We start from the raw sequence: 13,273 nt of genomic DNA on the forward strand, positions 1-13,273 counted from the left end.
CCTACCGGATGGAATTTTATTTTATTGACGCGCGCAGCTCTGGCAGCAGGCTGCCTTCGGTGCCACATGGTCCCGTTATTAACGTGAAATGCAAACGAGCCCTTCGTTGCGTCCAAGAAACGGCCGCACGGATGACTCGCTATAATTTTTCGCGCGAAACTGCATCGCCAAATGCCGTCGGGTTTTAGCGTGTACGTAATTGCGCCGGGAAATTCGGCGCGAACCACCGTTCGGTTTCCGGCAAATCGCGCAATGTATTTTGTGAACAATAAAAACTCTGCGCTGATAATAAATTCGTGACATTCCATTTTATTGCAACGTAAATCTACTCATAATTTTTATGTCAACTGGGTGATTGTTTCAGTTCGTGATGAAATATAGAAGAACATACACTGTAAAAAACGTACTAAATTTTAATAATTATTTACTAAATGTAAACAATTATTAAACATATATTTATTTTTGATACATTAATTTGACTTAACTATCATCTTTTTCTTAAGTAAATGTTTATTTACTGTAAATATTAACTCAATAATTTAGTTAATATTATTAAAAAGTATATATATTAAGATTTAGTAAATTTTTTTCTCAGTATAGAGAAATACAAGCCAATAAAAAATCCGCACATTAAAAAGGTAAAGAAATTTTTGTTTAAATATAAGAAATTATTTAATTCTAAAATATTACAAGGAAAAGATATAGGGGAAGATCACCAATACCGACATACTACTTTGTTTTTAGACAATATTTTTTAAATAAAAGGTAAAAGTACAACTTCAAAAACATAAATACAAACTAAAAAGTGTCTTCTATCAGATGGTATAAGCAATTTTTATAATACTGTTTGCAAGTTTGCAATAATTAAGTTTTTCGTAAGTTATGCAAAAATGAGCGTCTGACAAAATGGGCTCCAAAACTGACATAGTAGACAATAATGCCAACATTCCTATTCTATAAATAAAGATATATCTTATTCTGTAAAGAAAACTAATTTATGAAACTATAAACATTTAAAATGACATAATATTATCAATAATACAGTCACTATTAATTTAATTACGCAATTTGCAAAAGAACACCGTAAGAAATTTTCTTCTCGGATTCATAGAATTTGTTTTTAGTTGATTTGGTATAGAAATAAGCCACAAATATATGAATTATGACTTCTTTAATTAGCTAAACAGATCACGTTTTTATTAGTATTAATAAGGATTGCAAAGATTAGTTTCTAAGAAATAAGGGGATGTCGCTTTAGGAAACAATGTCAGTATCGGTGACCTTTCTCTAATTAATTTTTCATGTCATGCTTTTATTGAGTTTGCAAATTTTGGATTAATGCGATTATAAATAATAAAAAATACTCAACTTCAATTTAATTTAATTGCAGGTAGTCTAATTATCTAATTACAAAAAATAATAAAGAATGTTCTGACACTGCCCATTACTAATTACTATCGGACAATAAAAAGCGTCAACAGCCCATATTCTGGTCACGTAACAACGCTCTCTGATTCTTCTACGGCCGTTCATCAATCAATCCACCCCCGTGTTTCGCGTGGGCGATGGAAAAAAGGTTGCGCTACGCAGTTCCGACGGATTTACGCACGGAACAATTCGCGGTTGCGACGTGTCGGTCTTTATTGTGACAGATGGTCACCATAATTTTAATTGACGCCTTCTTCTGTTGTTACAGTTGTCCGCAAATCGCTCGCCGCATATGCGCAAGTGTTATAATATTTGCGGCCTTCTGTCATTTCCCATGACATATATCGCTATGATAGGAGCGAACAGAATCCGTCCGTTGATCGATGAAGTAGTAATACCTCTGTAATAATATTATATATGATATATTACAATTGAAATACCTAAGCCTTTCACACAGAGGTAGTATTATTACTTCATCGATCAACGTACGAATTCTATTATAATATTATGTAATATATATATATTATATATGTATATATTAGTATATATTTCAAATATTATATATGTTATTTTACGATTTATTAATTCTCGTTATCACAATAAAGAACAAATTCATTAAAAAATAACGTAACAATGATTTTACAATAACAATCTTCTTTGCGTATTTTATAATTACTAATAAACGAAAATTGTTTTTACGCTCCATTAACTATGTTTGGTTCTAAAGGACATTTTTATTCTATTTATTTATTTAACTATCTTTTTTATTAGAAAAACGTGATATTTAAGAAATAACTGTGTGTATTCTATTAAAAAAGAAGGAAAAACAATTCGTAAATATCTGTTTGACAAAATTAAAAACGTTTTTAGCCATCTGTAAAAGAATCCGTCGATCGACCAAAATACTCGTATGTATTTAACGAAAATACATTTTGCACGCGAATATTGGTCTTGCAGCAACGACAGGCACATTTCTGATACAAATTAATTAAAACATAGTTACAAAAATGCGAAATGTTTGTCGAAGCAAATAGCGGACAAAGACAATCGCACAAAACATCGTTTTATTACGATTTTGTATTATTCGTGAAAAAAATTAATATGATATCTTAAAGGATCGCGTGAGTAATTCGGTTGCAGGAGAGATCCATTCAAACCTGCACTTTACAGCATAAAACATTCCTCTAACCGCGGCATCTCGCTTAATTGCCTGACTTAACGCTTGAAATAATTTGATTTTCGCCATTTGTTTGTGTAAAAGGATATTTATTTTTCTTTTGTTTATAACCGTCATGCAACTGTCTGTTACACAAAACTTCGGTTAAATGCGGAGTATAATTAAAAATCTGTTATTGTGAGATAACGTTGCAGTATGATGTTGATACCCACATATACAAATATCGATTTATAAAGTAATACTTTAACATTAAGTTTTTAATCTTCAAGGCACGATTTTCCATTTTCTGCTTAACTTGTGGCTTAGCCTGATGTTTTATCTAATAGACTTCATCTATCATGACGTCATAGGTGAAGCTCATTGGGCGAAACATCAAGTTAAATTTAACCACAAATTAACCACATAATGAAAAATTGGGCCTAAGTAAGTAAATGATCACGCAATTCTAACGTGTTATATTAAATTATCTTATTCTGGGAAAGGAAAATGAAAAGTGTTGTTCAAAAATCTTAAAATTCATTTTTTATATTCTTTTATCTCGTGGTAAATAAATAAGAATATAAGTAATGTAAATTTAATTGTAAAAAAATACGAATAATATTATTAAAAAATACATAAAAATAAATTTCTTTTGGGACCTTCTGAGCTCCTACTTAAAGGATAAAGAAACGATTGGATCTTTTGATGCTTGGATTCCTGATTCCGCAATTTAGCATGAAATAGGGTCGAGGTGATGCTGGGAGGGGAGATCAATTGTCGTGCGTCCAGAATGCCCCGCAAGTGTTTTCGCAGATAATTATATCTGCGACATTGCGCAAGATGCGCAAACGTCGGGGGAACGCAATTAACTTGGATGTCACCTGCGATCGATCGTCACCGAGAGGTGTCTCTCCTTCCCGGGTTCCGTTCCCCCCTGCGTGTCGTTAAGGTGAGCTTTGGCCCCCGACTTGCCGGAGACGCGCGTCTCCGGAAATTCGTTAAGACGCTTAGTTAAGCAAACAAGAGCGGTGCCGGTGCGAAGTGATATACGTGCCGCGGCAGAAAATCCGCGGCTCTGCTGCTCGTAATTGCGCGCAGCTGTGGTTACGCGCCGCGCGGATGTAAAAGCTTCGCGTCGCTCGCGTTACTCGCGAATTGCATTACCACGCTAACGCCAGGTTTCGCTTGGACATTAGAGCCGCTCCCCCCCCACCCCTCGATTTCTTTTTCCATTCTTTGTTCCCCCGGGATGCTGACGATCAATTCTCGGTCTCTTTATAGAAGAACCGAGAGTGGGGTGGGCGTCCGCGATAAACTGCGTTTAATAACGTCGGCGTACCGAATTAATTTTATTAATTATACTTGCAATCAATGTAATTATAAACGGCATTTATTGTCGCGAATAATATTACAACAACTGTAGGCAGAATTTAATTGATTATTATTTTATTATTATAATTGCAACGATCGCCGGTAATAAGCAAGAACAAACAGCCCTTCCCCGATATTTCCCTCAATTCTCCAACTGTGCCATTTGCAAATTTCGAAATAAAGTGAAAGACCCACCGGGGATGACGACGACTCTATCAAACGTTTCGCTCCACTTTCAACAACGGCGCAAGAAAGGAGAAAAAAGTACCGGACAGGCCAGCGCGGCCGATGGGAAAAAGCGGCATGGATGAAAGAGAACGAGAGAAAGATAAATAGACAGATAGGTAAATAGATATATAGATTTATTTTACTTTAAGTGAGAAAAAGAATTACAAGGAAAGAAAATTATTTATTAAGATAATTTGTTGTGATTGCTTTATTTTATTTTATTCTTCTATAAAAATTTCGCTATCAATTTAAATCATTGTATATTATTATTCAGACAACGTGGAAACTCTCCTTGTTGCAAGCATAAAAAAATTCACAATAGAGTTGGTATAATACAAAATATAAATTAACATGATACAAAATGTAAGTTAATGTAACACAAAGTATAAATTAACACAATATAAAATTAATATAATGCAAAATGTAATAAATTGTAATATAACACAAAAATGTAAACTGTTATTAATATAATAAAAAAATATAAATTAACCCGCAAGTAAGGTATTCCTTTCTCAACACAAACCGTTATGCTCTCTAAAATCTTCGGAGCGGAATCTAATTCTAGAGTGATAATTGAGTCAATGTCGAGAAAGAGTAACTCAATTATCGATTTTTAGGAATGAGATTTCACTCTTTAGAGTTAGATTCCACTTTAAAGATTTTAAAGAGTACGCAACGTGACGTAGTGAACGTCTTCTGGAACATCCCATCAAGTAACCCGCGTGAAAGAGAAAGAGGGGAAATGAAAGGGGAGGAAATCTGGAGGCACAGGCGAATAATCGTGGATCGATCGCGACTTTCCGGCGGAGACGATTTCGGCGTCTCGCGGGCTTATGTTTATACATATGTCCCGCACATGGTACAGTGCCCCCGAAGAGGAGGCGGGTGGAGACGTACTTTGAAATTTCCAATATTAGAACGACCAGGCGAGAGGCAGGCCAGATGTCTACCGTACTGACTGCCGAGAGCGGGCGCGACGTGCGTTTAGCATGGTTTCATTACAAAAATGTCACGCACAGAGCCGCGCCGCGACGCGACGCGACGCGCCGCGCCGCGTCGCGCCGCTCCACGTCCCGCGCTCTCGCGCTGTCGTCGTCGACCTCTCGACGATGCGTTCGTTCGCTTCTCTCTCTCTCTCTCTCTCTCTCTCTCTCTCTCGTTCTCTCTTTCTCTTTTCCGATCTCTCATTCTCTCGCTGTCGTCGTCATCGCGGAGCTGTCGACCTGATCTTGGAACGCGACGAACCAGCAGCCGTCGCCAATTAACGCGTTCAGAACCGTCCGCATGAGACATCCCTGATGAGATCATTGGCGGTCAAAGGGTGGAATCTTTAGGATGATTGGTGGGGTTACCGGCACTCTTTTAACTCTTAGACACGATTGGGTTATTCATATCCTACACATTTTTTTTCTTAAAGACTAGGCGCATCAAGTAATTAGTTATAATATTTTTTATGTACAGTTTTTTTAATACACAGCCTTCTAAATTCTTTCTAAAGATGATAAAATATATGTAAAAATCACTTAATAATTTTTCTTATAATAATAATTTATATTTATTAAAGTAATAAAAATTAACCCGGGACATGAATGATCCAATCGTGTGTAATAAAAGACCGGAAAATCATCGAGTGTATTAAGAGTCAAGAAATATGTACTATTTTGAAGTCGTAAAACTTTTGGACATTAATTAAAATTTTATAAATTTATATGAGAAATTTTATTTTATTAAATACCTATATTTATTGCATAAAAAATATACTCCTTTCTTCCGTCTCCGAATCATCTTTTTTTAAAAAGTGTACCCTTTTCATATAATTCAGATATGATAACTCTAATCGCGTACTTGGATTCCAGTTTTTTTTGTTTCGTTCGCATCAGTTACGTGATAAATATGTTTATGCGCGCTGGCTCGATATGACGATTAATTTTTAATAAGAATCAAAATCAATCATTCGCATCGTTCAACGTTACAATGTTACTTACGATCTTCAATTCCTATTTTCGTTCAATTTACGAATTACGAAATTCCCAACAAACTAAAAGAGAACAAAGAAAGCAAACGAGAGAGAGAGAAAGCAAAACGAGCAAAACGGTAAATACTTCGCTCTTTGGAGTCGACGTGAAACCGTTACATCGTTAATGGTATCGAAGCTTTACCTCGCGAAGGTTCTGCTTGGTTTCATTACAAAGATGTCATGCGCAGGTACGTCGCAGTTATACCCGCTTTTGACGTCCCTCTCGCGTTGTATACACACTTGGCGTTAAACCGGAACGGCCACGGTGCGCCAGGAAAATTATGAAATGCTAAAACGGAAACGAATTTCGCGGAACCGAATATCGTTCCGATATTTGCAATTAACTCTTTTATTTCGCGCGCGCGACACACGCGCGTTCCCAGCGAGGGTGCGAGCGATAATATTCTCTGTGATCAAAAATATCGGTAACTTTTCCCGAAGCCCGGAAACCCCGAACCGCGCCTACCTAATCCCGGCGATAAAAAAAATCTGCGCTTTCAATTAACGAAGCGTTTTGTCCCATTTATCGGGTGTATCGGGTTAGCGGGGCACAAACGCGTTAAATGAACGAACTTTTTCCACGGGACTAACGAGAGGATAATCGAGGACGTCATCGCGTGCGCGGATAATTAATCACTGGGCCGGTCCATCAACATTCGTCACCCTACATTTCTACACAGTTTTATCTTTTAAATAGTCCGTCACGTGGCTAAGGCGATCCATGGCTGATGTTGGTTCACACAGTATTAGTATAAAAACAAAAGTCGCAAATTACACATAAGCTTGTAATTAGACATTTGTAAATCTCTTTAAAAATCGACATAACTTACTGATATTGTGTTCATTCTTCGTTTTCCTTATTATATATTTAAGCATTCGACATATTACCATCTTATTTCCATCATTGGTTTCATTTTATTCGCACTCTTTTTCATTATGTCGAGAAATTTCTATTATTGTTTCTTAGTTTTATAATTTAAAATAACCAAGTATGGGGATCTAAATATATTCTTTTGATTTAACAAAGTATTATCCATTTTTATGACGCGCTACATCTTGTATCGTTTCCTTTGTTAATTTTGTTTTAAAAATTTTGAAGGCTCAAATAAAATCAAAGTTGACTTTTAGTTAATGTGTTGACCAAAATAGAAGAAATACACGGGAGTATTTTTTTCTTTTTCGGGACAAAATAATTTAGTTCATTGGATCATTTCATCCAATATTAGGCAATAACAGTCAACAGATTGCAGGGTATACGTAATTGCACGTCATTTCTCGCTGATAATTAAGCCCAAATTTTGGCAATTTCGGTTTCGTAACCGTCACAGCCATGTCAGAGAATTATCATAAATATGATTTGGCGGTTTTGAGTGATAATTTTATTTGTATTTAATGTGCCTATATAATAATAATAATAATGCAAATTGTTTCTTGTTGATTTCTAATCTATCTTTAATTTAAAAAGTTTATAATTTAAACAAAACAAGCCATTCCCTTAATCTATATTTTTCATATTTTACGAAATTTATTTAACATATTGATTATATCTTTAAATCAGTCTAAATGTATATAATTCATAGAATTATATCTAGAATGTCCTATTCTAAAGTACAAAATAACTAGTCAGTTAGATCTTTTTGTTTTTCAAATCTTTAAAATTGGAATTTTAATTAAAAAATACATTTTAAATTTTATGTTCAAAATTTTATCATATCGCGGCTCTCTTGTTCTAAGCTGTATGCAGGTGACTGACGCAACAAACGATCGATCGACACTTAATATATCCACAGAAATATCGGATGGCGTTCGCAGGTGTGCCGATGGTACGGCCGGTTCGTCAGTGTCAGCGAAAATTGTCGGACACATGGTTAACTATGCGGGGGTTGTTGAACGTTTAGATGCGCGAATAGGTAGCAACAGTGTACCGATACAATTGCCGGCACTTCTATATAGGCAAGTGAGGTATGAATCTATTTTGCCGTTGCGCATCCTGCAACCGACCTCGACGACACGTACTATTCAATCATCTGCGGATTATCGATAAAATTTCCTGTAGCTGGAATTTTCAATTGGAAATATATATAATATTATTAGCAATTTCGATACGGTCAATTTCTTCCAAAGAAAGAAATAATAGAGAAATATAGCGGCATTATGGGCTTAAAAAGGTGAAGGGTTCTCATCTCTCATTTCATTCGTCATTTAATTTAACTTACATCTCCTAAAACATTGAAAATTTCGATCTTATTTTTATTTTACTAAAATTCTTATTTTTTATTTGGTCCCATGAAAAGATCTGACTAATTTCACTTATTGTCTTAATTCTTTACTAGAATCTCTGCTTTCTCTAACGACTTTTCTCTTTATATATGTTGATTGCGAACACCTTTTAATCTTGATAATTACTATAATTAAATGTGCGTAACTCTTCTGTACAATTATTTTAGTATAAAGTGCCTTAGGACACGTAACAAATTTTACTGTTATTCTCAGAGCAATCTGAGGCTACTCAATGCAAATGTCCATCAGTTCGCGGAACTTATGTGCCACCGTTAACGCGCGTTAATTACATGCTACCCGGAAAAGGTAACTCACGGATGGTACCGCTGTGATGCGAGGTACGCAACGCATCCAGAGAGGTATCACCGGAAGGTACCGGTGAGAGACCAAGAGAGCAAGCGGAGGTCAAGTCTCTCTCCGGCCGTAACTCTTGATTCTCTTTGAAGCGCGGAAGCTGCCCGCAACACCTGACTGACTCGACGGACGCGTATATGGCAGGTCGAGCGGAGCAGCAGCGGCAGACAGAGCTCACTGGGGATGAGGTGGGTGAGGGGTGAGACGACGAGCAAAAGCGGAAGGCAACCACCAGGGTGGGCCATGGGTGAGCGAGAGACAGAGGGCAAGCGAGAGAGAGAGAGAGAGAGAGAGAGAGAGAACGGGAATGCGAGGAAGTGGAAGGGAGGCAGAAAGAGAAAGATTAATAATATAGGAAAGCCAAAGCCACGCCGCAGCCCCTGACAAGCTTTCCTCCGCCTCTCTTCTGTTGCCAACAGTTAATCGATATAATACTTCGGTATAACACGCCGCACCGACGAGCATACGTGCACGCGTGTACGCGTTCCTTGCCGCACGCGTGTACACACGCGAGTCTGGAATACAGGATACTTCCATCGGCGGTGCACTTCGTAAACGGTGTCCCCGTTTAACGAGGTCTTGTCGCGCTGAAAGCATGATCCTTTCCTTTCGGTGTCTACATTAATGATTAATCAAAGTGAGATTCCGAAATATCCGAGTGCACTCCAAATCCAAGTATGTGTCATAACTTATTACACATAAGGTCATTTATTATTAATAAGTGACTTTATGTACGTGTGATTTAGTTTTTTTTGTAAAAATAACATTATATTACGTTTTAATGTATAAATCCATATTTGTATGCATATATTATAGCGTGTTATATATATTTTTAAACGGGAACTAAATCACACCTATACCTATGTAAAGACACTTATTACACATTTACCTTTACAGTGTGAATTTTGATTTTAACTCGATTTGATGGGATATTTCTGATGTTAAACGTGACAGATTGAATTATATATTGATTTTTATAATTAGGATAATAAGAGTCTTTAGAGGCTTCTCGAATTTAATTTTTTATGATTTATTATACAATCTTTGTATATATTATCATAAATATAAAATAAAAATCTAATTCAATTATGATTATAATAACAACCAAAATTATCATTGCTAGATAATGTTATACAGTTGCATTATATTGGTATATCATAATTATTACACGGAACGGTTTTGCTGGAGTCTAAAAATTTAGCTAGATACAGAACTAAAAATAATTTTGGACCATCAAAATAATTATGTGACGCTCAAGCATGATGAGAAATGTTGCAAGAAATTTTAAAATTCTAGCAACCATCTTGAGTTTTCTATATATATTTATTTTGATGGTTCGACAAAATTATTTACAAATCTAGCTAAATTTTTAATTTTTTAAATTATTTTCAGATTTCATTACAAATTATTATTTTTGTAATTTTCAAATACTTCAGCAAAACTATTCTTTCCGTGTATTATAACAACATTTGTATCATTTCTTTGGTAAAATACGTTTTGTTTCAATGTATTTACAATCAAATCGATGCACTGCAATTTAATGTAATTATCAGAAGTGTAAGTTGCTTGAACGAAACAAGAGCTATACGCGATTTATACGTTGTAAGTGGCGTATATCGAGGAAATGGCAATGCATGCTGAGGGATGCACGCGGGGGATGAGAGCGTAAAGATCGACAAGCGCGGTTCGCGCGAACATTGCGCGGCGGGTACGAATTCGTAGCGCGCTTCCGCCACGGTTAATCGTGACGTGCGCTATACGCCGCCGGGGAACCGATTATTGGCAAACACCGTGCGAAAGGGTGCACCTGACAGGGGTTTTCGTCGCGCTGTTCGGTCCTTATCTCCGTGCTCCCGTCGAAGAAAACTCCAAGTTCCCTCCGGTAGTCTTTGCCCCACGGCGATTCATCCACCCCTCTCGTCTACGGCATTACATACGTACTCTTTGCGCTTCGATAGCTTGATTCTTCGATGTTCGGCACGATAAGTTCTCTCGGAAATATATATTCGCGATGGCTGGTGGATGTTACGAGCGATTAGTTTTTAAGGTTCGTTCAATTTTGTCGATAAAACTGGTATTTTTTTGTATTAAATAATAATGGTACTTGGAAAAAATTCCTCACGTTGAAAATCTTATTGTTCAATTGTTAAATTTTTTCCTAGCAAGCAATAATTTACAAATAGCTACATGGAAAGGATGGATAAATATTTTGCTGAAACTTATAAAAATTCAGCTAGATACAAATCTGAAAATAATTTTGTTGAACCATCAAAACAATTATGTTGGACGCTCAAACTGGTTGCTAGAATATCAAAACTCTTTTGCAGCTTATACTTGAGATTCCTATATAATTATTTTAATAATCCATCAAAATTATTTTCTGTGTTTAAATTTTTAAATACTTCAACAATATCGTTTTTTTTTTCGTATATAGTAAATGTACATTCATGTACCGTAAATTCAGGGCAATTTTTTGATAATTTTTAGATGTTCTAAAATTATGTATTTATATATAAAGATTTATATATATTCCATGTTCAGATATGCAAAAATTAACGTGATTTTCTGTAATGTATTTTGTAGTATATGAAAAATGATGCCATTCTTCGCGCCATAGTTTCACATGTCGAATGGTCGAATACGGTAGAAAGGTCAAAGCATGGTATTTCTCATTAATAACGGAATCGATACAAGAGCCATGCACGTGAAGTTCTTTTGGTAAAATTACGGTAATCGTAATGTTGCAGTGTCGACTAAAATGACAGCAGCTTTGTGCGGCACGCGATTTCCTAGTTATCATGTTCCCAATATTACGAGGCCCATAGCTTTGTAACGCGAACTTTGCAGACATATGGCCACGTGCGATTATGTGCTTTTTGAATTTATTTTAATGTTCAAACACACATGTTCCGCAGAGTTACACGTTGTTCTTCAGACGCTCCGCACAATCAGGCTATTATTTCTCTTGTAAAAATACCGTCATTACGAGTTATGTTCACAATTCTATAATACATACTGTCGCGTGATAGCTATTTTTAAATATCGCGTAAGATTGAAAGAAAATGCATGTGTGAGTATGTAACTTATTTTGTAAATACAATATAATACTAATATTTTACAAATATAGGTATTCTTTCAAATATAGGTATTTTCTTTTATTTATAAAATTACGTATTTATTAATTATATAATTTTTATTATGTATTATGTAATTTTTAATAAACCTAATCTTTCTTTAATAAAAAAATGTTAAGATAATAAAATTATTTACGATTATTATTACATAATAATCAAGATGAATTTCTTATACACAATAAAAAAATTTGTGTATTTGTATTGAAAACGGTCCACTCACATTCTGTGTTAACAGTTTGTGTTGAATTTTTTAACATATTCGAGTGTTAATTTAACATAATGTGATTATGCTATTTAAAGGTTTTGTGTAAAATTGATATTCAACGTTTCTTAGTACCAAAATGATACAATTTATGAGTAAGTGAACAAGTAACATAAAAATAATGTGTTTTAAAACGTAAATTCTAAGATAAATGAATGAAATATGTGTTAAAATTTAACATATCATTAATGTTAATTTTCTGAAAAAAAAAAAGTTCCAAGGATTTGTTTACAAACTGTGTCGATATTATTTTTCTTTGTATTTATTCTCCTACATAATATTTGTGTTATCTTCTAACATATTCATCTTGTGTAAAATTAACTCAAAAATTTGAATGGACCATTTGGGACATGCGGTTTATGTTAAATTCGACACATTTTTTCCAACGGTAAAAATACATAAAAATAATAAATTTAAATTTTTGTATCTAAATTGAAAGACAACGTCTTCAAAATCTGCGAAGGTGTCACACATCGAATAATTTTTTTCTATGAAGGTTTCGCCGCAATTATCGCAAGCGTAAAAAAAATTTTCCGAGAAAGTTCGAGTGGTATATAACTGTAACCTGTAACGAATTCTCACCTCCTGCCTGATCGATGTTCACGCAGCGTGCCAGATTAAACCGCAAAAAAAAATCCAGAGAAGGCAGCGAGCTGTCGATCAGTCACAGTTTCGCGATCGCGGGCTTTCACGAGCGCCGTGGGTGCTCTCGCAAGCGAATGTCGACGTTGCGCTTCATCATGCAGAAATGCACTCTCTTCTTCGATTTTCGGTATCGGTCGAGAGATAATTTATATCCCGCGAATGCGATTCGCAAATGTAAGAAAAAAAAAACAACTCGGCGTGTCTTCGCGCAAGAACGAGAAGAAAATTTCGAAACACCAGGACGAATAGAAGGCGAATTTCAATAAGTGTGAAAACGAAGTTGAACTATGGAACGCGCAAAAATAAAAAAAAAAAGAATTCCGACAAACGTCAGGAGAAAGTAAAAAATTTCGAGGACGCTTAAATCGCGCAATGAACGAAAATCTTGAAGGATTGAT

General features: G+C 35.4%; 1 protein-coding gene across 1 annotated transcript in view; it reads right to left on the reverse strand.

Moving 5' to 3' along the window:
- nvy (CBFA2/RUNX1 partner transcriptional co-repressor nervy) overlaps positions 1-12,995 on the reverse strand; it is a 47,291-nt gene extending 34,296 nt beyond the window's left edge. Inside the window, exon 1 of the mRNA XM_018449163.1 lies at positions 12,813-12,995. The gene's annotated coding sequence lies outside the window, so the exon portion shown is untranslated. The remainder of the gene's footprint in view (positions 1-12,812) is intronic.
- Positions 12,996-13,273: the final 278 nt, after the last annotated feature.

The sequence above is a fragment of the Mycetomoellerius zeteki genome, unplaced genomic scaffold (genome assembly GCF_001594055.1).
Source record: "Mycetomoellerius zeteki isolate Tzet28-1 unplaced genomic scaffold, Tzet1.0 scaffold232, whole genome shotgun sequence".
Lineage (NCBI taxonomy): Eukaryota > Metazoa > Arthropoda > Insecta > Hymenoptera > Formicidae > Mycetomoellerius > Mycetomoellerius zeteki.